This window comes from Manacus candei, unplaced genomic scaffold (assembly GCF_025592945.1).
Source record: "Manacus candei isolate 608988 ecotype Guabito, Panama unplaced genomic scaffold, ASM2559294v1 h1tg000119l, whole genome shotgun sequence".
NCBI lineage: Eukaryota > Metazoa > Chordata > Aves > Passeriformes > Pipridae > Manacus > Manacus candei.
The window spans coordinates 4256834-4284004 of record NW_026138167.1 but is presented as its reverse complement, the minus strand read 5'-3'; the positions used below and the strand labels follow the sequence as shown (position 1 = coordinate 4284004).

At 54.2% G+C, this 27171-nt stretch overlaps 1 protein-coding gene across 1 annotated transcript in view; it reads left to right on the top strand.

The window, feature by feature from the left end:
• The window catches only part of LINGO1 (leucine rich repeat and Ig domain containing 1), a 140093-nt gene that overhangs the window by 96061 nt on the left and 16861 nt on the right, over nucleotides 1-27171 (top strand). The gene's annotated exons all lie outside the window — the stretch shown is intronic.

Here is a 27171-nt window from a genome sequence, read left to right as displayed (position 1 = left end):
GATTCCTTCTGAGGCCATGCATGCCCTGGCATGCTTCCCTTCCTGCTGGTCTCACCCTGGCCACAGCAGAGCCCTTTGGGGACCCTGGCTCTCCCTCCTGTTTCAACTGTACTCCTGCCCCTGCCATCCTTCAGGAAAAGGAAGTGGGGAGCTTTAGAACATGAGGCTGGGAACAGTCCCCTGGGCAGTTCTTGCTGAGGATGGATGTGGCTTTATTAACATCCCCAAGTGTTGCAGCAGAGCAGGACTGACCTCCTTGGGAAGAGCAGTAGCACTGGCATTTCAAGGAGAGGATGGATGGATGGGAACCCCTAAACACTGTGTGTGCCCAGGGCAGGGAGTTTGCAAAGCTGATGGGAGGACGAGGTAGAGCCACCACTGCCTTTAGTACAGGAACTTGTCTCTCTCTGCTTTTTCCCTCTCCCAGGTGCAGTGAAGCCTCGACTCACAGGTCACAGTCCCATTAGCTCCTGTGTGGCTGTAGTGGATCTCAGCCCTTCCCTGGTTCCCTGTCACACTGTGGGCTGCTCCCCTACCCTGGGGGCAGCAGCATCAGGAGCATCAAGGGAAGCAGGGCTGGGAGAAAGGGCTCCATCACAGTAACTAATAACTGTGTGCTGACAAATTGAATTATACCTTTTCCAGTTGCCTGCACTATTGATCAGAGAAAAGGTTTGTATTTTTGTTAGGCTTTTTTTTTTTTTCCTTCTTTTTCCTTTTAAGTTACAGTTGCAATGTCCTGGGGGCTTATAATGAACTAAATAAGGTCAGGTTAGCAGAAGAATCAAATATGCTCTGGCAGCAGAAGCGTGGGCTTTTCCTGGTGACTGAGTGGAGGGGAAAGCAGCAGTAGCTCCTGCTCCTCCATGCCCTAGTGCATGGGAGTGTCCTGCCACAGTCTCCTGCTTCCTGGAGGGCTGCTTGGAAAAGGGGTGATGCAGGTGGGCTGTGCAAGTGTGACTGTGCTTGGCCTGATCCTGAGCAGTGTGGCAGGAGCTGGAGGGGGGAACCGAGACCCACCGGATTTATCTGTCACCTGCCCCAGCTTGTGCCAAACTGCACTGCCTGGGCAGATTGATTGGCCCCTGCCCTGCCTGGGAGGCTGCCAAGGCAGGCAGGAGATTCACAGTGGGGTGCAAGGAGCCGGGATGTGGCCAGGCACAGCACTTGCCTGGTAGCTCTCTGTGGGGTCCCTGCCTGGGGAAGCTGTGGTGTTTGGTTCTTTGCTCCCGTGCCGAGATCCTGCTGTGAACTCAATTAAAGCTGTGTTGGGGAAAGAGGGAATAAATTACCCAGATGAAAAGGATGAGTAAAAAAGCCATGTGCAGAGAAATGCCAGCCCACCTTTGCAAGGCTTTATTGAACTCGGACATGTGTCGCCTTGGCAGCAGAAGCTTCAAGGATAGGGGAGCATTCCTGGTGTCCCCCTTGATGTCCCTACTCCTGGGCTGGGACTGGAGCAAGACCAGGCTGTTGCAGGAGAAGCAGAGGTGATCTATCAGTGCCAGGGCAGAGGCGAGGCTGGAAGCTGTGCTCAGGTGAAGATTTGCAGAGGCAGCAGGGTCTGCCTGAGAGGGGAGGGCAGCTGCAGGTCCAGCAAGTGGCTCCAGCAGCTTGTGTGTCCCATTCTCTGTTTAACCTGCTGCTCCCAAAGGGGAATCCAAGGGATGTGTGATGCCATGGCCAGCTCCACAGCCGTGGGGCGGTGCTCAGGCTTGGCCTCACGCCACCTCTCAGTGAGCAGCAGAAGCAGGGACATTCATGTCTTGTTTTTCTGTAACTCTGTTTACTAAGACCTTGATTGAAATCCTGGCTGCCCTGGGGTGGATCTGGATGCTCTCCAGAGCTGTCTGTGTCCTGGCAGAGCTGCCGCACTCCACACGGCAGGTTTTCCCACTTTGCACAAAAATCCTGTCCCTGGTGACCCGGGAGCCCCAGGCTTTGCAAGAGAAGGCTCTGCCAGGGCCAGTTCCCAGCCTGCCCTGTGTCCCCCTGCTGTACTGGAGCTCACTTCCCTTCTGGACTTCACAGTACAAAATTCACCGATTACAGGCAACGACCAACAAGCTGTGACCACTTGTCTTAGAGTATTGGGTCTTGGTGGGAAAAGAGATCTGAATCCCATCCTGCTCAGTGTCCCCCAGAACCTGCCAAGGTGTGACCAGCAGCTGGGGACAGTCTGGGCACAGACCTGATGTCTCTGCTCTTAATTGCAACCTTCGTCCTCCCACACTGCCCTGCTTGAGAGTCCAGCCACATCAGGTACCAGATTAACATTCTTGGCACAGTGTAACTCCATCACCATTTCTATTAAATTCATTTGCTATCTAAAGGAATTAATTTTCCACTTTGTTTGCCCGTGAGGAAGAAAAAAGAAAAAGCCCTCTGAGCTAAGGCCTCAGTGGTTGAGGAGGGGGAGTGGAGTTGGGTGCCAGCATCCCTTCCTTCAGCTAGGAGGAGGGACAGCATTCCCACCATCCATGCAAGATGATGCCCCATCTTTATGTTTCCACCATGCTCTTGGAAGGAGGAGCTGCCCATTGCTAGCACCAAGGCTAGTGCTTGCTTTCTGAAGCAAATGACACTGTTTCACCCTAGGATGAGTCTTTGAAAAATCAAATTGTCCCCTTTTCACTAGGGATATCCCTGGACTTCAGGAAGTTTGACCACCTTCCAAAAATCAGGTTTCATTGGAGTCTACAGCAAGCTCAGGGAAGGTAGAGACAAGCTGGCTTCTCTCTGCCTGCTCCCCCATCTCCTTTGTGTGTCCTGTCCTTCAGTCAGTCACTTTGCAACAGGCTCAGGAGCTGGATTCCTTCCCCTGCCTAGGGTTTGGGGCCTGTCTGTGTGTTTGGGCACACGAGGGAGGAAGAAAACAAGGGTATGGGGGTGCCAGAGGGAGAAATGTGTGTGTAGCATGTGAGCTACATTACTTAGGTTTGTGCATCCCCTCCGGGAACTGTGGGGCTCCTGCTGAGAGCCCCCCCATAGATTATCACCTCCACTATGGGTCCCTCCTGCCTGGAAAAAGGAGGGAAATGCTCTGTAGCCCTCTGTGCCACTGCTTTCAAGGTCGGAGGCTGCTGGTAGTTGATCTACAGCCTTGCTGTAAATCTGATGCCGAGGGGAACATTCCCTGCTGCCTCTCAACAGCAGCATCCATCCTGCATGGCTCGGCCAGCAAGGCAAGGGAGGCTTTAATCACCCCCTGCCTCTGCCAGGCAGGATTTGGGTCTGCAGCTGGCCTTGCTGGCTCCCAGCTCTGCACACACCCTGTGCTGCTTGTGGAGGTTCCTCCTGGAGTCACTGAACCCCTGCCATGGTCTGCAGCTGCAGGACAGGAGAGTAGAGGGACTGACGTGGGATCTGGGATCCACCACGTGGCCCCAGCATGGCCAAGTGGTGGATCTAGTGGGTTTGCATGGATCTAGTTTGGATCTAGCATGGCTTTGAGTGCCCCACAGGACCCAGTGTTTAGGGTATTCTTCCAGTAGATGGGAAATCTGGCTCCAAGGCAGGGAGAGGAGGAGCTGGAAAGCAGCTTCCCAGGGAGCCTGTGGAGCCTTGTGTTATGGGGGAAGAAGAAAGGTGGTGTTGGTGGCCACCAAATGTGGAGCAGTGGGCCACCCTCCTCACCTCGTGGCCACCAGCTGGATGCCAGGCTATCCCTCTGCTGCTATCCCTCTGCTATCCCTCTGCCTGGTAGACTGCCATGGTCAGAGCCATGGAGGTAGCTGCTGTTGGCCTGTGAGCTTCTGGGTGTTGTTCACAAATTGAATTGGAGCCCCTTGAAAATGACAGCCCTTTGTAACTGCTGAATGTTTCCCTTCATCATCATCATCATCATCGTTTGCAGCTGAACTGCAGCTCTGTTAAGGACCATGGCAGCTTTCAGCCCAGAGTAGGGCTGGCTTCAAGCCCTCCTCACCCACCCCACAGTGTCCTTGTCTCGTCCCATGGGATCAGCCCTGTTCCCAGGGTGTATCTTGCTTCATCTGGAGATAAACTAGCTTCCCTCCTACAAATCCTTTCTCGGTGGTTGGTACTAATGGAGAAGAAAAGTAATCAAGCCGGTGTGTAACCCCCCCTGCTACCTGTGACTCTCTCTGCAAAGCCCGTTAATGAGCCAGCTCAGGTTGTGCTAATTACTGTAACCCTGGCAGGCCAGGTGAGAGCACCAGGAGTTAACTAACACTCAATTAACCCCTGGTTGCTCGCACTGATTTCCGCAGCCATCATAAAGTCAACATGGAAACAGTGACAGGCAGGAGGCAGATAAGGCTCTGTACAGCTGCAGAGGTGACAACTTTCCTGTCTGGCAAGGGAGCCATGAAGCCAACCCACACCAGGAACCCCAGCCCACACTGCTGAGCTCTTTAGCTGCTCTTTTCTGATGATTTGGGGCACCTTAGAGCCCCTCTTTATGTCATGAGTGTTAGCTCTCAGCTGCCTCTCCATCCCTTGATGCCCCCATCCCTGGAAGCACCCAGCTAGATGGATGCAGGGAGCATCCAGCCCTCTGCAAGAGACCAGAGCAGGTGGGAGGGAGAAACCAGGAGGGGTTGAAGTGGTTGGGATGGTCCTTCACCAGGAGCACAGCCTGCATCCCATTGGTCTCGGGGAGCTTTTGACCATGGTGTATCTCATACCAGCAAACCTGCTGGCTCCTGAGACACCTTGGCTGCAGGACAGGGATGTGTGGGGTTGGGGCCATCCCAGCCCCTTGCATCTCGCAGGGTGGGCACCCCACAGGCTGTGCAGGTGGGCGGGGGGGACCCTGACAATGTGCTGAGCTGCTGCCCAGAATTTGCCCTGCAGTTGCTATGGTGACATTGCCGTTTCTTACCTCACTGGGGGAAAGAAAGCCTCCAAACATTTAATTCTGCAGCCCACCTGGGAGCCTTTTAAACTCCCCATTCGGTGTTTGACATGTAATAATTTTTCTGCTTGTAAGATTATCCTAAAATGCTCATTCTCTTTCTCGAAATCTCAGCAGTGGAGCCTCAGAAAGAAATCAGCATAAAAAAATACCAATACAAGTTTCAAATGCCGATTTGTCATTGTCGCTGGGAACAGGCAGTGACAGGCACCAGGGAAGGAAATACAGCAGCTCGAGTCAGGGCTGACAGCGCCGGCACAGCCACTGCTGACCGGCTCCCGTGGGAGGTGCCACAGTGGAGAGCTGAGCCCAGGGATGAGTGGAAGCAAGGAATTTGGAGAGGAGAGCTGGTCCTGGTCGGTAGCAGGGAGGGCTTTGATCTCCTGCCCCACATACACAGTGATGTCATTGCTCAAGAGACTCCTCAGTGCTGTAGTCATCAATGCAAAAAGGAAAATAAGGTAAAACCTCACTAAAGGAACCGAATGAAGACTTGGCTCAGTTCCCCTGGTCTGACTCGTGCTCCCCAGGTGACCTGGGATCCCCCTGGGTTTCCCGGATGGTGCGGGGGAGCAGAGCCCAGCCCTGCCAGGCTCCCAACCTTGACATGCGAATAAATATAGTTAAAACTGTCAGGTGCCAGGTACCATGGTGCCAAGAGGCACTTGGGTACCACCAGGGGGACCCCATCATATGGCTGTTCATGCTTGGGTATCCGCACACCTTCCCAAGCAGATGGTCTGCTCCACAGCACTGGGATCCAGCAAGCCTGTGGAGCAATTTAATCTCCAGAAATAATTTAATATGGCTTCCTCCAGAGTACACTGTTTTGGTTTTTTTTTTTCCCCTGACCAGCCACAGAATAATTTAATCCTGCCTTCTGTGTGAAGGTCTATTTTGAGCTTGCCACCTGCAGAGTGTTTTAATCCCACAACTCACAAAGTAATTCAATCCTCTCCCTTGGTGAGTAATTTAATCCTCTAATTCCAGGGTAATTTAATCCCCTCCCTGGGGAATAATGGAATAATTTGATCCTCCATTTCCAGAGTAATATGATCCTGTACCTGAGAAGCTCAATACTTTAAACCAGCCACCTGTCTGTCTGCAGGCACTTGCCATCCCTGCAAAATGCTCCCTGCCTGGTAGGGATCTGGATATTTTCCAGTCAATCCATTCCCACGCTGGCTGGGGTAATCCACGCAGGTCCAGAATGGGCAAAACCATTTGGCACCTTGGGGCATTTGAGCCTGGATGTGTGTGATTGCATCATTTAAATTCCTCCTCAGCTGATTAATCTATTTGCTGATGAATTAGTTTTAATCTGGTCAGTGCCATGGTTGTTAAAGCAGGGGCAGCCTTTGCCCCCGCTCTGGGGGGCTGGTGGTGTGAGGGAGGGCTCTTGTGGGCTTGTTTTGGCCCTAGTACTCAGTTCTACATACAAATATATATATATATACATGCATAAGGAATATCTTCCCATCTGCCTGGAAGGGCAGTGCTGTGTCCCCTCACCCAGCAGGTCTGGCTATTGAAATGTTTTAACCCCAGGTGCCATTGGGCCAGGACCCCCTTTCACTGGGGGTCTACAAGCAAGGTGCCAACATCTGAGTCTTCTGCCAAGGAGCTGGGAGCACGGCAGGGCCATGCAGACTACCTGCTCTTGGAGCTGAGCACCCCTGCCCTGCCACAGCATCCTGGACACACTCATTGCCTCTGTCCTCACTGTCACCTCACATGGGGTCTTTGGGCATGTCACAAGCCACCTCCCAGCATGGAATTCCACCTTGAGTGCAACAGAGGCTTCCTACGGGGTGGCATGAGAGAGAGATTCACGGCAGAAGTTTGGCTGGTTTACAACTCCTCCCCCTCATTTCTACTCTAGGAAAGGCTCACGGTTAATAGGAGAAAGAATTTCCTTAGCTGAGGTGTTAAAAAGAGAAATACCAATAATGATAGTGTCCATTTCCATGCAGAGAATGATCTGTGAAATATGCAGAATAGAAATATTTCCCCGTCCCTCTAAAGGCTGCAACAGTTTGTACTCAGGAGAGGATTAGCACGCTAAAAATGAAATAACACCCGTAAAAGAAAAGCTTGTGGAAGGGGAAAGAAAGGGTGAGGTTGGGCAGTGGGGCAGGAGGGGAGACCTGGCAAAGAGGGGGAAGCACTGAAGGGCCGTGTTGGCCCCAGGTTTGGGTTTCCAAGGCATAGATGGGATGATGCCAAAGCAGAGATGGGAAGGTGAGGCCGGGCAGCCCTGCTCACACACTGTGCAGCCCTTTGGCACAGGGTGGTCTGTCCTGCATCACCCGTCACATCCCCCGGGAAAAGTGATGAGGCTGAGACTGGGATTATTCTTATTGTTTAATCTCACTGTCAAGTTAGTGCTTAAGTCTTGGAAGCCAAAAGAGAGGCAAGTGGTTTTGAGGACCAGAGCCAACTTCCATCACTCCCTGCCTGTAGGTCCTGTCTGCCCTGTGTTGGAATTAACTCCCTGTTCCCCCCACCCTGCTGCAACCCCCTGGGACCACCCCATCACCCATCACAGCTCTCTGCAACCTCCCTCTGGGGCTGCACTGGGCTCAGAAGTGCCAATGATAATTGTCTTTCCTAGGGACAGAGAATACAAGCAAAAATCCTTGCCTGGGCTAAACAGAAATCATTGCTCGTTCCACCGCATGCTTTATATGCCCCAGAGCCCCCCGGGACTGCTAAAATTCTGCTTTTAAAACTCTGCTTTATACAAAAGTCTGTCCTGGATATGTCATCTCACATTCTAACGTGATATATTAGACAAATAATTCTTTATGTGCAAAGCGTTCCTAAGTACCTGCAGGCCAGAGGGAAGAGAGAGAGAGGGGCCTGAATATCTTTAAAAAATCCCATTCTAAATGTTTCCACTTAAGTCTCTTCTACAGATTCTGTTCCATGCCATGTCTCGTGCCCAAAAGTCAGCTCTGCTGGTGCCTTCTGGGCCGTGGTGATGCCCTGTGGCCATGCCCTGTGGGGCATGTTGTGCTGTTGTGCTGTGTCTCCCAGATGTTGTGGCCTTGTATCGGGGTGGGGGAAAAGAGCAGGGGAGAAGTCTCTCCCTTTACTCCTTGAAATGCAAGCCACTCTCTTTAACCAATCTTCGTGTTCACTCACCTCTCTTCCCCTCTAATGAGTTGGTTTTTGTTCTCCTGTATCACGTCTGGATGCACATTGCGGGTAATTGATGGACAGGACCAGACCTCTGAAAGCTATCAACGTAGCCACTGTGAAATCACACGTCCAAATATGTTTATCTTCTCAGCTTTTTGGGCTCAAGTACTCTTGGACACAGATTTCCAAACTTCAAGGAGGAGAGCAAATTTCCTTCGAAATGTCAGCATAGAAATGAGAGATAAAAGAGAAGACTTAAGCTTTGCATTCATGGCAAAGCAGAGCAGTGTGGCTCAGAGGGAAGGAACTGGAGCTCAGCCATGGGCAGGCCTTGTTTTGGGGGGGTGGTGGTCCCTTAGGGATCTGAGTGCTGCCCTGTGATGGGTGCAGCTCCCATGGTAACTTCCAGCCAGCATTCCACCTGCTCTTCTCAGCCTGTTTTCCCCAGGAGACATCCCAGCAGTTTGGCATCTGGGTATCTTCTGTTGCTATGAGCTGAACCCCTGGTTTTTGGCACGGGTGAGTCCCTGGAGTCACACCACCATGTCCACCCCATGTCCACCCCATGGAAGGAGGTCTCCGCGCACTTTGTGTTGCTGCAGCCTGTGAGGAAGGAGCCCTGGCTGCTGCTGAGCAGCTTTGCTCTGCCAGCACTGGGACAAGGCTGTCCCGTGGCTGCCGCTCCCTGGGGTGAGTGGCAGGCAGTGGCCCCACGGCGAAGGGGTCATGTCCCTGCCCGTACACCCTGCCTGCCCTTGGCACGGCTTTTGAGTGCTCTGTGAGTAATTCTGGAGTGCAGAAATCGTTCTCCACACAAGCACCTCTCTCTCTTGCACAGCAGCAGCAGATGTTAGATGTCAGATGTCAGCTGTGGGCATGGGAGGACAGTGGGTGAGCTGCAGCCAGGGCACTGGGAGGATTTCCCCTACCAGCCCGGAGTACGGAGAACATTCCTGCCACCTGGGTACAGCCATCCCCCCCGACCAGACCCTGATGGGGCTGCCCACAGCCACCACGGAGACATTTCAGGCAAACCACGAGCCCTTCTCTGTTGCAGACAGAGCAGCCTCAGTGTGCTCCCTGCGTGCTGCTGATTGACAGCAAAGACGCACGACCGCACATCTTGTTTTCAGCAGTTGGGGTGTTTGTGTTGGCAGAGCCTGGCTCACGCTAACGACAGGAGCTGCCTCTCACTGTCAGCAGTGGCTCTGCCGTCGCTGAGCCTTTGCACACCCACCTCTTCCTCAGAGCTGCCAGCAGTTCTGCCAGCCTCTGCTCCTGGCACTGCTCGCATGGGCCACCCGTGGCCACAGTCCTGGCAGGCACCCACTCTCTGCCCTCTTGCAAGCACAGGTTTTGCCCCTCTTTTGATATAGCCCTGTTTCTCACTGCCCCCCTGCCATCATCCCTCTCCCACTGTCCTGGGGTGCTCCTCACGCACTGGGACGAAGGCTTAGTCTGCTTCCAACTGCACTTCTGAAGTCGTCTGCTTTAAATGCCGACAGCGTGTGAAGTGAGGAACCCTTGTGGGTTTGCTGCAGAGCTCCTGGGGGATGATGTGGTTTGTGCTAAGCAAGAGCTGGGAGTACAGGCTGAGTGGTCCCTCTGGGCTCATCACTCTGTCTCCAAACTCCTTTTCTTGAGGAGCTCTGTGAGATGAGCCCTGCTCAGAGCAGCACTGCCCAGCCCGTCAGCTGCAGCCTGTCAATCCTGCTCGCACTCCCGGAAACTCTCCAGGAGCTCTGAGGCTCCACCAACTGTGTCTGTAACCCCTGGGATGGGGCTGCCTGCCCAGACTCCTGCTGCATTTCCATCTGGGCCCCATTTAGCTGTTTCCAGTGTGGAACGGAGGTGCTGGATGAGAGCTGGACCTACTGAGCTGCAGCCACTGTCCCACCCTGTGTGAAGAGTGCAGGTTCCCAGTCCTGCCTTGGCTCCTGGCTATGCAGCCCCATGTCCATCCCTTGCAGTGCCTGTCCTTCTGTTGCACTGTCACCAGGAGACTCCCACCACAGGGCCAGAGAGCCTGCAGACTGCCACCAGGACTCAGCTTTGCCCACTGCTGCCATGCAGGGACCTGACAGCAGCGCAGTGCGAGAGGCTTGTGCCTCTGCCTTGGGATGACAGATGCTGCCGTGCCACGGCAAAGCTTTCAGGCTCTGCCTGAGAGTGGTCAGGAGCGGAAGGAGCTCTTTCTGGCATTGCCAGAGAAGGGAGGTGAGGAGGAGGAGGAGGGCAGGCTGGAGCAGGGGTGCATCTGGGGACACGGGCTCAGGAGCAGGGCTGCGGGGAGGGGAGAGCAAGGTCTGCACGCTGCAGTGAGCCCGGGTGACACGGGAGAGGAGCCTGGACCGATGTCTGTGTGTGTGCAAAGGTCATATGTTCATTGCATTTGCCTGACAGCATGTCCGTATCACAGAATCACCTCTGAGGACCTCAAAATCACCCTCCCTGCCCCAGGGACAGCAGATAATAATGAGACATCTGTAGATGCTAAATGACTCAAATGAGAGCTTGGTTGCCAGCCTACTCTCCTCTCCTTCTTTCCTACAAGCACTAAAAAAATCCGAAGGGAGTTTTGCGGCTCCAAATCCAGCTCCAAGCCCATTCTCAGCCTGCCAGCAGAGTATTAGGTTAGGGCTCTTGGTCTCCAAAGGCCAGGGATGCAGGAGGAAACTTTGAGCCATGCCTGAGACCTCTCAGTAGCCCCAATGTGCCTTTTGGTTCTGTCATCAGAAATACACCAAAAAATGCTCCTCTTTGATGGAAAAATGTAAATAGAAATAGACTTCTGGAAATGTTTCTGCAGAAGTGAGGAGAAGCCACATTTCATCCCACTCCTACCTCCCTGGAGCCCTGGAAGCCTCTTGTGGTGTCAGAGCAGCTCTTGCACATGTAGCCCCTCTTGGGAGGTGTGTACCCACCTCTCTAGCAAATGCAATTACCACAGTGTGAAGCACGAACTTGTCTTCTCCGTGTGTGACTCTGGGCTGTATCACAGATTAAAAGATTTGTCTTTCCCCTTTATCCAGCAGGTGGGTCTCTGGTGGCTATTTCAATACCATTCCTCACATGGGCTCTGGGACATCTGTGCTGAGGTTCTCTGTAAACTCAATTACACCATGGTAATAGCAGGGTATTGACTCAGGAGCCTCAGCAGCACAGGACTCTTGGCGTTTATTAGTTGTTTAATTACGTGGCACATCAGGCCAAAATAATGTCATTAGCTAATTAGCCCGTGTTGGGGGTATTTGTAATTTTTGTTAAATGAATGTTAACATCAGTGAAAGGTGCCAGCTGGTAGCCCAGGAGTTGGGGCTCCTTTAGTGCACAGAGCAGGTGGAGACTGACCCCAGCCTAGATGCTCCTTCACACCGTCCCTCTGTGGCGTCTTCATGGGTTTGGGTGAGCTACAAATAACAGCACCTACTCACAACACAGCTGGGGCCCCCAGCACCCTCCAAAGAGCTTCCCGTGGGCACAGCTGGGCCAAGCCCACGGCCAGAGTTTATTCAATAGCAGCATTTTCAGGATTTGAGGAGTAGTGCTGTGGCATTAGAAAGGACTGTCACGCAGCTCAGCCTGGACAGTGACCACACGCTGCCGCAGCCACCGTAAGTTACCTGCCCCCGTGTCTGACACTGGCACCATCACGCACCACTGAACACACAGAGAAAGGAAAATAAGTGTTTGAATGCCAGAGGCGTGTACTGCAGTTGTAACCCACCAGAGGGGGTGACAGCAGCACAGCTGTAGGGCTGAACTGTCTAGTTGCACGCCCGGCACTGTTCCCACTGCCTGTTTGGTCCAGGAATTCACCCAGTTGCTCAGTGATGCTTTATCTTCCTCTCTGTGAGGGGCTGGGGAGGCAGAGCCCATGTGTCCCATGCAGGAGGCACTGTCAGGACTGCCAGCACACACACCATCCCCGTACCTGTGTGCAGGCAGCACTGCCTCCCTTCCCAGACTCCAGTATGGACACTTCTGGACTGGGACTGTGGGCTAGGGATCAGTCTGCAACAGGGTACTCTCCTCCTTTCACCCTGGTGATGGTGCACAAAGTAGCAACATCCCAGTGGCTCACCTGGAGATGGATGCAGGCTGCTGGCATGGAGATGGGGTGTGTAAATCCTGTGGGATAAGTCTCATGGGATTAGGAGATCTACAAGGCAGCTCTAGCTGTCTCACTGTGGTTTCAGTGGCTTTTCTCTGGAGGACACAGCATTGCCATGTGGGAGCACTGTGGGAAGGATGCTGCAGGATGTCCATCAGGGATGTTGTTATAATTAGTGTGTCTTGGCTGCTCTATCCCACCAGCACCAAAGATTTGCAGCGCGGTGGCTCCTGACTTATGCTGGTCCTTCTGCTGGCTGCTTTGGGCCTGCAATTCCCAGTGTTGTGTTGGCCCCACAAGCTTTTTACCATTGTTTAGCCCAAGCAGGTCAGCTCTGGGCTTTACAAAATACATTTGATGTTCCTAAGGATTCCTTAAAGTCTTTTGGTCTGGCTGGGTCCATTCCAAACTCTGAAAAACTGCAGGCCCTTGCAGATGCTTTCATGTCCTTGAAGACAAGTTCTGCCGACTGGAGAACCTCCCTGGGGAGCCCATGCACTTCTGAGAGGTTCAAGAGTCCATAGAAAATAACTCCAAAATTAACCATGCAGTCCTCCCCCAAAGTCCTCAAAGGCACAAGTTCAGATGAATAAAATAAATTTGGAGTTAATAGACCGCACTGAATTTGAAATACAACATTCCAGAAAAAGGGAGGGGAAATAGAAGGCTTGTCCAATAGTTAGGAACTTTCCCCTTTTTCAAACTTCCTTATCTCCCCAGTGCCTTAGCTGCTTAATTGGAGACTCTCTCAAATAGTTATGTTCCAGAATAGAGAATTCTTTGGTGGAAAGATGATTTTTTTTTTTTTTTAAGAAACATTAGGGAGAAACAAAATTAGGCTTGTAAGGAGAATGAGTTACATCCTTCTGCTGGCCATTGCTGGTGTGGTTCCACAGCACTGCTGTGAGATAATCACCCCTTCTCCCATGCTCTGCCGCTCACCTTAATAACTCTCCCAGGATTTGATATAATGGTTTACATAACCTTTCTAAAGCATCCTGAATTCTGATGCCTCCAGCACTTAAATGTGACATTGAGTCAACTCTGAAGTACTTTACAGCTGGGTGATGCTGCTGGGGGCTATTGGAGATGATGAGTGGAAAAGTTTCACTTACCAAGCTGAAGTGGGCAAGAACTTTTTACCAGCTGAGCCATGTAGCTGGAAGAAATCTCAGGGTCTCAAATCCTGAGCTGGAGGTGGGCTTCTCTCCCTGTGCCACCTGTGGATGTGTGTAGCACCAGGGTTCATCCAGAGCAGCACCTGTGGACTTGGATTCATGCCACCTGTCTGCATGTGGCCTCTCTAGAGGTACCTGCCTTGGAGCCCACTGGCTGGGTGACATTTATAGCCAGCAGGGAGAAAAAAAGGCACGTCCAGGCAAAATTCATCTGACCTTTCTCAGGCAGCCACCTTACAACGAGATTAGTCCTACCCCTGAGAGGCCTTTTCTCTCCATTAGCAATAGGGCAGCTCATCCAGCTTGTCCAGGGATGCAGGCTGCCTTTGGGCAGGAGCATCCCCCCAGCTCCCTGCTGAGCTGTAGGATTTGGGTACCTGCATGTCCTGTGCATGGCCAGGGAGGATGCTTTGCTCCTCCCTGGGGCACTGTGCAGAGTGCAAGCGTGGGAGATGGGCAGCCTCGCTTCCCCCCAGCACCCTCCAGCACCCTTCCCTCATGGGAGTCTGGCACGTGGCATTCACCAGCCCAACCAAAGGCTCAGAGGGTCGAGACAAAGATAGCTGTTTTCTGGTATCTGGGGCTGATTCTGCCGCCTTAAAATCCTGCAGTAATTGCTGGTGTTGATTATATATGTAAATCTGTGTCTATAATAGTCTCTCTCTTATATATGTCTGTGTATATATATACGCAGGCACACGTAGATGTGTGTGTATCTAACATATGTGCTCTCAGCCCACACAACATATGGGGCTCTGACAGCCTCAGGAGCATGCGTGATTCCTCAGCCCCGGCTTGCAGGGCACCCACGGAGAGGAGAGGAGTGGGGTGACGTGCCCGCCTCAGCCAGCCTCATCCCAATGTGGCATCGTCCTCCCGGTCCTTCCAGGTGGGATTTTCACCCTGCACAGCGTGAACGTAATCTCAGCTGTGACCACTGTCCCCCCAAAAGGTGTATGGGGTGGTGGCACCCTCCAGTGCTCCCCAGGGTTTTGGGGTTTGGTCTTTGCTGAGGAGGTCAAGGCTTGTGAGGAGCCTTGCACAGCTCAGTTGGCCCAGTGCAGGTGGGTGTGATGGGATGTACCAGACTCCCGGTGCTTTGCTGTGGCTCATTCATTAGTTTGTATGTCTTAATAAATCAGGCTGATGCTCTGCCAGCAGGCATGAAACTAGGGCTGGGTTGCAGTGAAATGGGAAAGAGCCAGTGGAGGGCATACACAGGAACCCACCCTACACCTCTTGGGGCTTGTGCTACTCCAGATTCTAGGCCAAAGTCACTCAGAGAAGGAGCTTTTGGCTGTCCCTTTAACCCTGGTGTGAGACATGGCTGCAGAGATTCCCCAGGCCAGCGTCCAGCACCAGCACAAGTGTCCATGACATGGTGCTCCAGGTCTGCAGGCAGAGCAGGCTCTCTGGGGTGCTAGTGGCTGTCCAGTGCTCAAATCCCACAGCAGCTGGGGGTGCTGCCTGACCCTGTTTCCCACCTCTGGAAAGGCCATCATGTGTCCCAGCTCCTTCTGTTTGCCAGTGTGAGCTCGTAAAAGAGATGCCAAGCGGGGCCCTGGCACTGTGATGCACTTGCATGGCTGGTCACAGTGAAGCAACATGATTCAGCTTTGTGATTTCCAGCCATGGCACGTTCAGAATTAGTCCAGAGGAGCAGAGCTGAGGGGGGCACAGGTCTGCAGAAGCACAAGGATGGGGAGGGAGGGTGTGCCCAGCTGAGAGTGGTCTCTGTACTGGCCGTGAGCTGACACGTCCTGCCAAAGCCCAAGAAGCAGAGCAGGTAGCTGAGGAGAGGGCAGGTGTAAGGAAATTCAGGTGTGCAGCTGGGAAAGAGCCTTTCCATAAGAGAGCTGTTGGTGTCAACGATGCTAGTAGTGTCACTGATGGAGAAATTCAATCACTACCAATGAAGGAAATATAATTGTCTTTCGAGGTACAGTAGGTTGTTGTCATTTTCCTATGACACACTCCATCAACTTTCAATTTCTAGTACAAAAGCCCTTCGTTCTTGCTCGGGCCTCTCTAATCTGTTGCGGTGAGCACTCATGGCAGATGTGGCATGGGCTGGGGGAATCATCTGGAACCAAAATGCCCAAATTATACCTGCCTGAGAGAAATACCCAGACCCTGTGGGGTGCGGGGGGTGCCAGAGGGAGGAAACCAATTTGGGTCAGCAGTCAGTGAAATACCTCATCCCCCTGAGCCCCGGCTTCTGTAAAACAAGAAAACCAAGTATGGTAAAGGGCTTACATAGCTTGGATGGAGGGGATTGGGGTGACCCTTGGCACTGGTGTCCCAGGCAGGTTGGGCACGGGAAGGCTCAAACCCTCTGGGGCTGGGGGATGCAGATTGAGTGCCATCACCCACTCTGGTGTTGGTGGTGGCAGAGAAGAGAGGAAGGGGAGAGTGTGTGGCAGTGACCTGGAGCAGAGGTGTGTGTGTGTGTGGGAGAGCCAGAGCTCAGCACCAAGCACTTCCCTGCCACTATGTGAAATAAGAGGTGATTAGCAACATATCCTGGCATCCCAGCCATGGAGCCTTCTCCTCAGGCACTGGAAGAGGAAATATGTATTTAAAAACACTGCTCTAATGGAGAGAGGTAATGATGTGTTTTGAGGCAGAGATGGTATCATTCATAAAGCCCGTGCTGCTTAATTACATCAGCCCCATTTAAGAGAGAAATGATTTCCCAGTGAGTTTCTGGTTTTTTTCCCTCTGTCCCACTGTATCTCACCATGGCTCCAGCTGTTTGTCAGGCTTTTTGGGATCTCTTCTCCAATCACAGCTTAAAGCTGGCTGCCAGCCCTGGGGACTGTAGACTGTCACTGTCACCAAGTGTCAGCCACCCAGAGAAGCCCCAGAGGCTCAGGGGAGGCAAAACTGAGGTGATACCATCCTACCCTGACCCAGGGTGGGGTAGCAGGGGTAGTCCCTTGTTCTTTTGGGCAATAGTCAAGACTAGTTGACCCTATTTTCTTGCTGTCCTTGGCCACTAACTCTACATCCAGTATTCCCAGGGGCTGGGGAAAGCCTGCTCCCATGTGAGATGGAGGATGTCCCTGTTAGGCACACAGCCCTACTGCCCTTCCTGGGGACTCCTTGGGGACCCCAATATTTTCCTAGCAGGCTCTGGCACACTGCTGTCTGCTGGTACCTGTGCCTGCTGCCAGTCCTGCTGCCCTCTGGCCCCACAGGCTGGGGCTCCTCCTTCCAGAGAAAAGCTTTTCATGCTGCTTTTAAGCAGCCTTACCCCGTGGTGCTTTCCTTTCACCTGTCAGCTCTAGCCTGACGTTATTTGGGTAGAAGCAGAGGGGTGGGAGTTTAGAGAGGCAAATTTGTGCTTTTTTTTTATTCCTTGCATTCATGAGACATTTCAAGTGACACACAGAGACAATAATGTATCACTCAGCCCGAGTACAGCTTCAATGGTTTAAAAATACGCTCCTGAACTTTCCACCCCTATTCATGCACAGGCACCATCCCTTTGGGGTCTGCACTTTGGCAAGAACAAGCAAGGAGTTAAGCAGCTCGGCAAGACGAGCTATTTATGGCTGTTGCAAGCTCCCTGCTCTGCTCCCATACCCCATTCAATCCTCTAATTATCTGCAGTTGTTTCATGCTGTGTCTCACCACACGTTCTCTGGGGGAAACCACTGGGGCTTTGCCAGCTGATGAGGAGCGGGTGGGAAGGGGGAAGACTCTGCCACACACGCTGACACAGCCTGGGGAAACAAGGGATGCTGTGAGGTTGCTTGTCTGTGGATTGTGGGGAGACCAGGGCATGGCCACGGGACCTTCTGGACGAGGAAGCAGAGCTTACTAGAGCAACAGCCCCAGTGGGAGTTACCCGTGGGCAGGAGGACGTAGCAACAGAAGGTGCACAGAGACTTCCCTCATCACTCGGTTCAGTTCCCTGTGTCCCCAAGCCCTCCTTGTGAAATGGAGCCCAGAAGCTGCAAAGCCAACATGTGAGAGGGCAGAAGGCAGGAGGGACCCTGGGGCTTGCCAGCCCTTGACATTGCTGCCCTCCAGACAGCACTGTTTCTCTACAGCACTGCCAACTTTGGAGAAGAGAGTGGCTGTTGCCAGGATTATGAGCCCCTTGTTGCTCCCCTGGCAAGCCCAACCAGCTGCAGAGTTGCTCCAGGATAACATGAAAGCTGCCCTTCCACCTCTGTAAAACCCTGTGAAGATGCTGCTCCGGCATCATAAGAATTTTAGTTAGTCTTTGAGTAAGTTAACCAAACAAGGAAAGAAACGAGAAACAAGAATGATCTCTGGTGCCTGGAACTGTGTAGCTGTTTCATTAAATCAGCTCTGCCAGTGTCCTTGGTGCAGCAGCCACCCCCAGCATTTCACATGCCCAAGACCCACTCTCAGCACCTTTTCTGGCCCTTATGAACAGTGACAAAGTGGTCTGGGGGAGGCCAGTCAGGACTAGCACCCTGTATCCCCTTCACGCTGCAGGATGAATGGGCACTGGGAGGACCAAAGGGGACAAACATTCCTCTGCCCACTCAGAGACTGGACAGCACCAGGGGGAATCTGTACAGATCCTTTTAGGCACCAGGTCCAATACTTCCAAGGTTGGCATCTGCAGTTAGTGCCGTCGGATTGGTAAGAGGTGGGGGCAGTTGCTGATTACTCTGGTCCCAGATAAGTTGCTCATGGGAACTGAGATGCCCAGATTCTTTGTATGGGTGTACCAGGCATGCAGGGCTGTTACCTATATCTACCCATGTCTCTTCTTCTTCCTCCAATCCTCTGCCTTGCACCTCCCTTCTGGCTTATCCTGGCCAGCACTGGTGATTGTGGGTCTCCTGGGTCCTTCTTCCCATGTGAGCTGTAAACCAGCTCTGTGCAGGAATGGCAGAGAGAGCAGGAATGTCTCCCCCCTTTGCCCTCCTCAGGCTGGATCAAGGGTCATTTACTCTTAGGGTAGATGCACATTGGACCCCTGGGAACTGCTCTCAGACCCAAGAGCTTTTACAGACACACATACATCCACATGGGTGAATTACCTGACCTGTGCCTCTCCTGTCATTTGAGCCCTTGGAGCCACCCACTGTGCTCCCAGCCTGCTCTCAAGCCCATCAGCAGGGCAGGGAGGCTGTGGCCAAGCCCCTGTGTGGTCCCAGCAGGCAGCAGAGGCAGCACACATCCACCTCCATCTGCCACAGCATCCATGGGCACGGGCAGCCCCTGCACCACACACCTGGGCTCGGGGAGCCAGCCTGTGCCCTCCATCTGCTCTGTCTGTGGGGAGTGGGGCTGAGGCACCGGTACCCCTGCAGCAGCTCAGTTCAGCTCTGGGTAAAGGCAGGGCCCTAGCAGCCCCTGCCCTTGGAGGTTTAGATGCTGGAAGGGCCCCTCTGCACGGACCCAGTGCAGCAGGATTTTGGGGTTCAGCACCAAGAGAGCAAGGGGACCCTTCCCCTGGAAGCCCTGTTTGGTAGGTGCTGATGGGGTGCCAGGGGCCTTTGCTGTGGGGCCCTTGCTGTGGAGTGGGGAGTGCTGCCCGGAGCCAGAGGGTCTCCCTCCTTCCCAGCTCCACACTGCACACATTTGATATATTCTCACCTGATTTGAAATACAGCCTTTGGCTTTGAGACCCAAAATAGATGTCTGGTTGTCTTTACTCCACCGGAGGCTCCTTAGTATGTAAACCCTCCCCAAAACGGTGCAGCACCGTGCTTCCCAAGGAATGGCACCTCTGGGATCCTGGCTTTCTGGGGGGATCCCCACCCTGGCTCTGGATCAGCAGTATCCTGCTAAGCAGGGACAGCCATGCCCTCCTCCACTGAGCTTCCCCAGGCCCTGCTTGCAGCTGTGGCATAGGGGTGCAGTGGGGGTCCTGGCACAGCTCCCCTGTGACAGGCTTGTGTTAGGGACACTGCTGGGCTGAGGGGAGCAGCATCACTGCTCTGCTGAGGGGAGCAGCATCACTGCTCTGCTGAGGGGAGCAGCATCCCTCCTCCACTCCCCCCTTCCTTCCCCTGTGCGACACGGAACCCAGCAGGTTTCTAGGGAGACACTGGGGCCAGCGGGCAATGACATTTGTTTTGGCACTTACGCTGTCACCACCAAAAAAACCCAAAAAATAGCTGCCTCTAGGGAAGAGCTGGGCCCGGTGACATTCGCTTCATCTTACAGCAACTAATGCATCCGGCAGCATTCCCGGGAACCGCGGGCTCTGCCAGGATAAACGAGCCCTGTGCTGCCTGCAGAGCTGTGGTGGCAGAGCTGCCTCCCAGGCCATCCTGGTGCTGCTGGGCCACTGCCCCGGGGACCAGCTGGGCTCAGGGCAGGACCTCTCCGCTCTCCGGGGGTCAGGGACACCCCGTGCTGCAGAGAGCAGGGAGTGCATGTTCGTTAAGTGACACTAATTGCTTGGTACTTTTGCAGCGTTCCCTACCTTGTAAAGATTGAGTCAAATACCAGCGCCTGAGGAACCGCCTCTATTAAACTGATGTTCATTAGAGCTGACTTGGTGCTACCTCATTAAGCTGCAGTAATTGAAGGAGTTAATTGATTATCAATACTTTGAGTTCCCTCTTCCCATGCCCGCAAGGCCCTGCTGGGTCTTCTTCAGGGGCCAACATTCATCATGTGGCTCAGACGTGCCTCACTGCTGGCAATTGCAGCTTGGGTTGCTCCGTGCATCCCCATCTCTGTGCTGTGCCCGTCGGGATGCTGGCACTCCTGGCAACGTTTTCCACGTGGGTCCTTTGCGTTGCAGATTATTCACCCAGATTTGGCACTGGCTCAAAACTGTTTAAAATACTTCTGATGGCTCCCCTTTCTGTAGCTGTTCTTTAATGCATATGCATTATATTTGGAGAGGGTGTGTGTGGGGGTTCAGTGACTCTCTCCTGGGTGTGAAAGCAAAAGCAGAGCCTCCGAACCAGCTGCTCCCTGAGCAGCTCCATCCCGCAGTGCAGGGGTGTGGGGCACAGCCTGGCAGGGGGGCCCTGCTGCCCAGCGGAGGCTGTGTGGGTGGCTCGCACTCTGGTTTTCCTGTGCGTGGGTCCTCGGGCTGACTCCCTTGCGTAGACACGTGCTGCCTGACTCAGTCACATCTCTGCTGTTTTTAGAGGTGGCCTCTCACACCCTGCCTCACTCAGCAAAAAACAGGGAGATGCTGTGCTTCCCCCAGCCAGCCTGAAACCACATCCCCTGTGCTCAAGAGCAGTGAGTCCTGGCCCTGGGCTGCTGGAAATGGGGCAAACGTGGGTGTTGCAATGAGAGGACCCTCCTGGCAGAGACTGGTCTGTACTCAACCCTCCTGCCATGGAGATCTTTGCCTCCTGCCTGTCCTGCCCTCGGGGTCCACCTTCACGCTTGCCCTCCTGCTGGCAGTAGAGTGCTCAGAGCATCCTCAGGTACTCCCACGAGCTGATGTCCCTTTGCTGCACCCAGAGGACCACAGGTGACATGAAGGTGATGACGCTGCCGCAGGCAAGCCGAGGATAAAGCCAAGAATCCTCTCCACACCTCCATCCTCACCCCTCTCAAGCCTCCCTGGAGGGCACAAGCAGGTCTCAGAAAGCCAGAGGGTGGGGTTGCCACAGGCCACTATCTGCTGCCAGATTGTTTTAGGTGAGTGCCATTGCCCTGCCCCGGCTCAGGCACTGTGCTGCATCACAGGTGACAGCAGACTGCGAGAGGGGAGACAGACAAGCCAGGAGGAAACTGTTGCTCCCCACCTTCGTTAGTTTTAACTAACGAGCTGTTTATAGGAGTGACATGACACCTGCTTTCCTCTTTATAAATTCAATAATTTATGAAAGGTATTAAAGGCAAAACAGCCTCCTGGATAAAGCCTGTGATGCGTGCACGCTGGGTATTAGCCAGACGGGACAATGAGCTACACTTGAATGACACATGAAGATATTTACCCTCTCCCTCTATAAATTATTAAGGGGCTTTTTTTGCACGTAATTACATGAGCTTTTATGTTTCTCACTCCCTGCTTTTAATCCTTTTTGGAAAGGCGCCAGTCACTTATAACAGGAGCTGAGCAAACAGCAACTGCTATGGCTGGGTTTGGGGTCGAGTTTGGGGTCGCTGCCGATGCCAGAACTGCAGGAGAGGGCACAGCTGTGAGCCCATCCCACTCGGCATGTGCCACTGCTGGGCTCTCCCTGCACACCGCTGCAGGGTGGGGCTGGGACAGGGTTTGGCCCCAGCATGAGGTGCTTTTCCTCCAGCCGGGGTTTAGGGAGGTGGCCATGGGAAAGAGCAAAGCAGGCTCCAGTGTTTTAAACACTCTCCAACTGTGCATGTAAATCAATTATATGCAGATGTAATTGGGCATGCAGATGTCACTAGGAGACTGTTTACATGTTCAGTGTACATTAGGGGAGCACGTATGTGTGCAAAGAAACACTGAGGGTATTAGTAATAATTACACTCTGAGAGTGTCCGGGTGCTTGGTCTGCTGCCCCTGCTTCTCTGGCTCTGGCCTCCAGGGAGCAGAGCTTCCTCCTTGCCCTGCCCCATGCCAGCCTTCCCCTTCCCTGACTGATATGTTTGCTCCCCAGTCTCTGCCCAGCCTCCAGTGCAGCTTGGCTCCCTCCCCTGCTCTTCTTCATCACCTTTCCCTGCGCTGCTTGCTGGGCTGGCTGCAGCCCCAGCTAAGCCATGCTCATCTTTGCCTGCCACACTAGGTAGGGGCCAAACTTCTTTTCAACATTAAGGTGAGGAGCCCATTTCATCCCCTCCAGGCACCCTGACCCCTTTCTGTTAGTTGCCAAGCATCTGTGAGTCAGCCCCAGCGGGATGGCTCCCACACCACCTTCACATCCTCCACGCCCAACACAGCCTTTGCTTTTTCAGTGTGGGCATTTGACACAACTCTTATGTCCTCCACACTCATGGTGCACACCAAGCCCTCTCTCCTTTGTGCCAAGATCTTTAATCATTGCTCTTTGTCCCGTCGTGCGGCTCCTATTCTTACACCAAGCTGTTAAAAAGATGTCACTGTCGTAACTTCCTTGTCCCAGAAATTATCTTTCATGTCCTGGACGTGGGCTACAATAGACACTGAGGTGTTTGATATTATTAATACCTTCTGTATATGTGTCAGTGAGCTTAAGAACTTAATGGAGCCTTTTCCCTCAGCCCTTCATGCCACATGTTTGGGCTGCTTGACAGAGCAGTCGAGCTATCAGCACTAGAATCAGGCTGACATGAGGACTTGTGGCCCTCTCCATGGCAGAACATTGCATAGTAAGGCCTAATTTCCACACCCTGGACTCAAACGGGTCACTCAAACAGTGCCCTGGCAGAGACCTGGGTGAGCTGAACTGAGGCAGCCCCTGTGCACCAGCAGTTCATCCCAATCTTCAGCAGCACCTGCATGAGGGGGCCTACAGAAAAGCTTCTTTCTCCGCTTTATGCCCATTCTCCAGAGCATTATGGACGTCACATCATGATTTGAGATGGGCAAGGCATGAGCACAGCATCTCCTACCTCTCTTTCCTACCTCTCTCCTACCTACATCTCACTTTCTGTGGACAGAGATGTCTGGAGATGGGCTCAGCTGCACGCCTGCAGTCTCCAGCAAGTGAGGCTGTGGTGGGGACAGTGGTGGGATCCCCTTTGTGGCCCGCACAGCCCCAGCCCATGTCAAGGGTGACGTTGGGTGGCTCCAGCCACAGCTGTCCCAGAGGGACGGCTGGTGATTGAAAGATTTTTGGATCATTCTGCTCCAAATCAATCAGCTGACCAGGGCAGGGAGAAGTACAATACAGTAGAGAGAGAAACCATTATGATAATACTTGATAATGATCCTCAGTTTCACTGAGGAGCAGCCGTACAATGCAGAATTTGGACTCCCTCCAGCTGATAATGAGAAGCCACTGGACTGACTCAGCCTGCTGTGAGGAGGTATCAGCACACATCCAGATGGCTGTGGGGATGGGGGAGCAAGAATATCCTGCCTTGCCTCTTCGTCCCACTCCCCCCACACACCCTGAAATGTCACCACCTCCAAGGAAGAACGTGATCTGGGAGCACATTTCTCCCTGACTGCATCTACAGGGGCCCAGTGGAACAGCCATGCTCAGGAACAGGTTCTGATGGAGGTCAGCAGCACTGAGGAGGGCAGGGGAGGTCTGTATCCATGCCTGTCCCAAGCAGCCAGAAGGTTACACTGCCTTCTCCAAGGATTGGTTGGGATCCAGGATCTTACTGGGCAGGATCGAGGAGCTGGTTGCTGGTCGAGTGTAGGGGAAATGTGAGGTACCCTCCTCTCCAGATGCACAGGGGCAGAGTGGGCACAGACCCTCCCCCAGTCCTTGATGGCAAAGGGAGGAGCCTGGAGGGGCAGACAGCCGATCTGGCGTTCCCAGAGCCAGTGCTGGCAGTACTTCAAGGTGTGGTACATCTTATCTCTGCCTGGCATTTGCATGTATTTTCTCAGTTCAGCTTGTTACAGCAAAAGTGTGAAAATCTGAAAGAAAAGGAATGATAATAATAATAATGGGAGTAATTAAAATCCACCTCCCTCCTGCCAGCTCAGTTCTTTCTGGATGTTTTGTGGGATTCCTGGACATGTGCACTGAAACCAGGGGAGACAAGGATGCCCGAGCTCGCCCCATTAAGGGGCAGGTCCACTCCCCACTGCCCAGGAGGGAAACTGGGTCCCTCATGCAGTGTGCAGGTGCCGCCTCTCCAGGAGGGAGCTGAGAGCAGGGATAAACTCCTGCCTCCTGCCAGCAGAAGGGAACCATCTGCCACAGCCCGTTTTCATCTGAGGATGGCAGTGGCAAAGAGCTGGAGCATCTGGCTGAGAGACAAGCCCTTGCAGATGGACACCCAAATGTTCTTGCCATTCCCTGCAGGTTTTAAAGAGGAACATGTTCATTGAGGGCCCGTGAGCTGAGCTGCTCTGCGGTGTCCTCTGCATCCTGGGGCTACCCGGAGGTCAGCAAAGGATAGTCACACCTGGAGGGCCAGGGCACTTTGAGTCACTTCATGCCTCAAAATGGAGGTTGACCCAGCCGAGGGCTTGACCCACAGCAGCTGGAGTTGGTCTCTACAGTATGGGTGAGGCCAGTAAAGGTGATGGAAGGGGGGGAAAAGGCATGTCTGCTGCAAAGCTGGCAGCTGCACGTAGCTGCTGGCTGTCAGTGGGGACAGGAGGGAACAGTACTCACAGGGAGGTTTGGCTGTGGGCTTCTGGCTGTCCCCAGTGCTCTGTCACCCGTGCTACAACACCTCAGGGACCGTAACAATAAGCTCACCGGTCATGACGGGTCAGTAAATGCAGAAACATAGGAGCCTTTGGGGCTTCTGAGTAGGGGCCAGTGCAGTTTCTCCTACAGAGATCAACGGGGTTCATTGCTGCCAGGATCTGCCTTTGTCCGAGGTGTCCTTGGGGCTTGTTGGGGTGAGGAAGTGTTGCCCATGAGGTGGGGTGAGAGCTAAAGAGAGAAAAGCCCAAATGGCAGTGCTGCTCCTCGAGGGAGGTTGGTTTTACTGGCTTCTCTTACACTCTGGCACTGTGGGTAAGGGCCTTGGTGCTCCAGTGAGGAGAGTGCCTGTTAAACGATGCTTTCTTCTCACTGCACTCCCCACCCTCCCCATCTCCTCACCGCACTGCTGGCCAAAATGTACACTGTAGCTGTCAGAGCACACCGGGGCTGTTCTGTAGCAGAGGTGTGCATGGATGCCATCTTAGCCCAGCAGCTCGTCCCTGCTTCTGCACACCCAGTCCATCCTCTGCCTCACTCGCAGGGTGGGGTGGCCGTCAGAGCCGAAATGGGAAAGACGGTCTTGGAAGGCCCCCTGCTTCCAGGCAGCGCATAGCATCGCTCTCACATGCCACCAGTGCTGCCTGCATAGCGTGCTCGCCGTGTCGTTGTGGAAGGGCTGAGGTGAAATTTCCCCTCTCTCACACCAGACAATGCCAGGAATTACTCCAGAGTGTTATTATTGAATATGCTGTGCCCTGCGTGGGGCTTTAACGGTGGGGGGGAAGCATTAAAAACGGCTCTTAGCCCGTCCTTTGTCCTCCTCTGTTTGTTTTTCCTGGCTGCATTCAGATTGCCGGCTTTGTCTGTATTTGTGAAGTGCTATTAACATCGATGGCATCCCTGCCATAGCCATAATAATAAGAGGAATCGATCCACACTGAGTGAAGGTCTGAGGGGACCGCTGAGAGGGGCCAGGTTGTGTTTCCCTGATGGCAGGAGCAGAGTGTGTGCACTCACACACGCATTCTCACCCCCTCTGTTTTGTGCCACAAGGACCCTATGCCCAAGCCCATGCAGGGCTAAACACCTGATGGGCACCCACTCTCCCAGCCAAGCCAGAGTCTGCACCTATGGGAGTCTAGGAGTGGGCAGGAGCAGGAGCAGAGAGCTGGAGTGATTCAGCCCTCAGCTGGCAAGCTCACCCTTTGTTTATTCCTGCTCCGCTCAGAAGCTTGCCTGTGCCAAGCAGGAGGATAACAGGGCTCCAGGGAGGCAGCAGCCTCTGCCTGAGTGCCAGGAGGGGCTCGTGCTGCCCAGGGCTTGCTTGTCGCCCACTGCAAGGACGTGAGCTTGGAAGGCCACCCCTGTGCTGCACAGCAGGCACGTGGGGCATTTGGCTCAGCTCGATGTGCTGTCCACTGGCCTCCCCACAGGGGCAGCCATCGCACAGGAGAAGCCTGGGGCAAGTGAACTGCTCTGCTTTCGCAGGAGGGAGGAAGGGAGGCCTGCCCAGAGGGATGCTCTGCATGGGAATCTCCACCCCTGGGCATGGCTAAATGGTTGGTGGAAGAAGGCCAAGCCAGCGCCTTTCTCAAAAGCTCCCACCGGCTGAAAGAGCTGTCCAAGGGAAGGCACATGGGATGCAGTGCACGGGATCCAATGAAGGGACTCCTGGTCCCAGGTTGTGCCAGTGGAGAGGGTCCTGGTGCTCGTGCCTTGGGTCCACCTTGGCTGGGAGCCAGGGACAGCTGGGTAGAAGCAGGACAGAGCAGGAAGCACCCCAGGAGAGCCCTGCCAAGAGGAAGCAGGAGGGGAAAGTGCACATTAGAAGCAAAGTCTGTGTCCATTACTGATAGAGAATCAGCCTCAGCTGGAAGAGCCAGTGCTGGGCAAATCTAATGCTGCTGGACAAAGAGTGTCCATTATGGAAGGGGTGAAATGGTGGGCAGCACTTGGGAAGTCGTGCACTTAGTCCTGAATGAGATGCCACCAGCTCAGCATGTACTGAGCCTCTGCGGGGGCCATTGGGATCATCAGGTCCCAGATCAGTCCTCAAAGTGTTCGCCCACCCCGTGTCGCCTCTTCCCTCTCATGTGCCGGGGTGAGGGGACGGTGAAAAAAGAGGAGCAAAACACTGTACTGAGACAGCTGATGTAGGACGGACCCTCCGGAATCCCCAGGGTAGCCTGGCATCGTCCTTTCGGCGGGCAGGGCTGGGCACCGACGCGACGGTGACGGGCGGTGCTCCGCCGGTCCGTCCTCTGCGGGCAGCGAGGCTGCACCGCCGGCGGCGGGGCGGGGGCTGCGGGGGCCACCAGCCACCGAGCGGCTCCGGTTTGCGGGGGATCCAGCCTCGCTCCCCCCGCCCCGCAGCCCCGGGGACCCGCACCCCCCGCGCGGAGCGGGGGCGGCGGCGGGAGGAGGGACCGGCCGCGGCCGCCGCTGCCGTGCCCGCCGCTCCGCGCACCGCCCCGCGCCCGCCGGCGGCTCCTCCCGGAGGGGAGGCGGGGGCCGGCAGCGCCCAGCCCGGCCCCGCCGCGGCAGACCCGGCCGGCGGAGCGGGCGTGCGGAGCCCGGGCCGAGCCAGCCGCCCGCCCGCCCGCGGGGGCGATGCCGCCGCCCCGCAGCGCCGCCGGCCGCCCGGGCGCG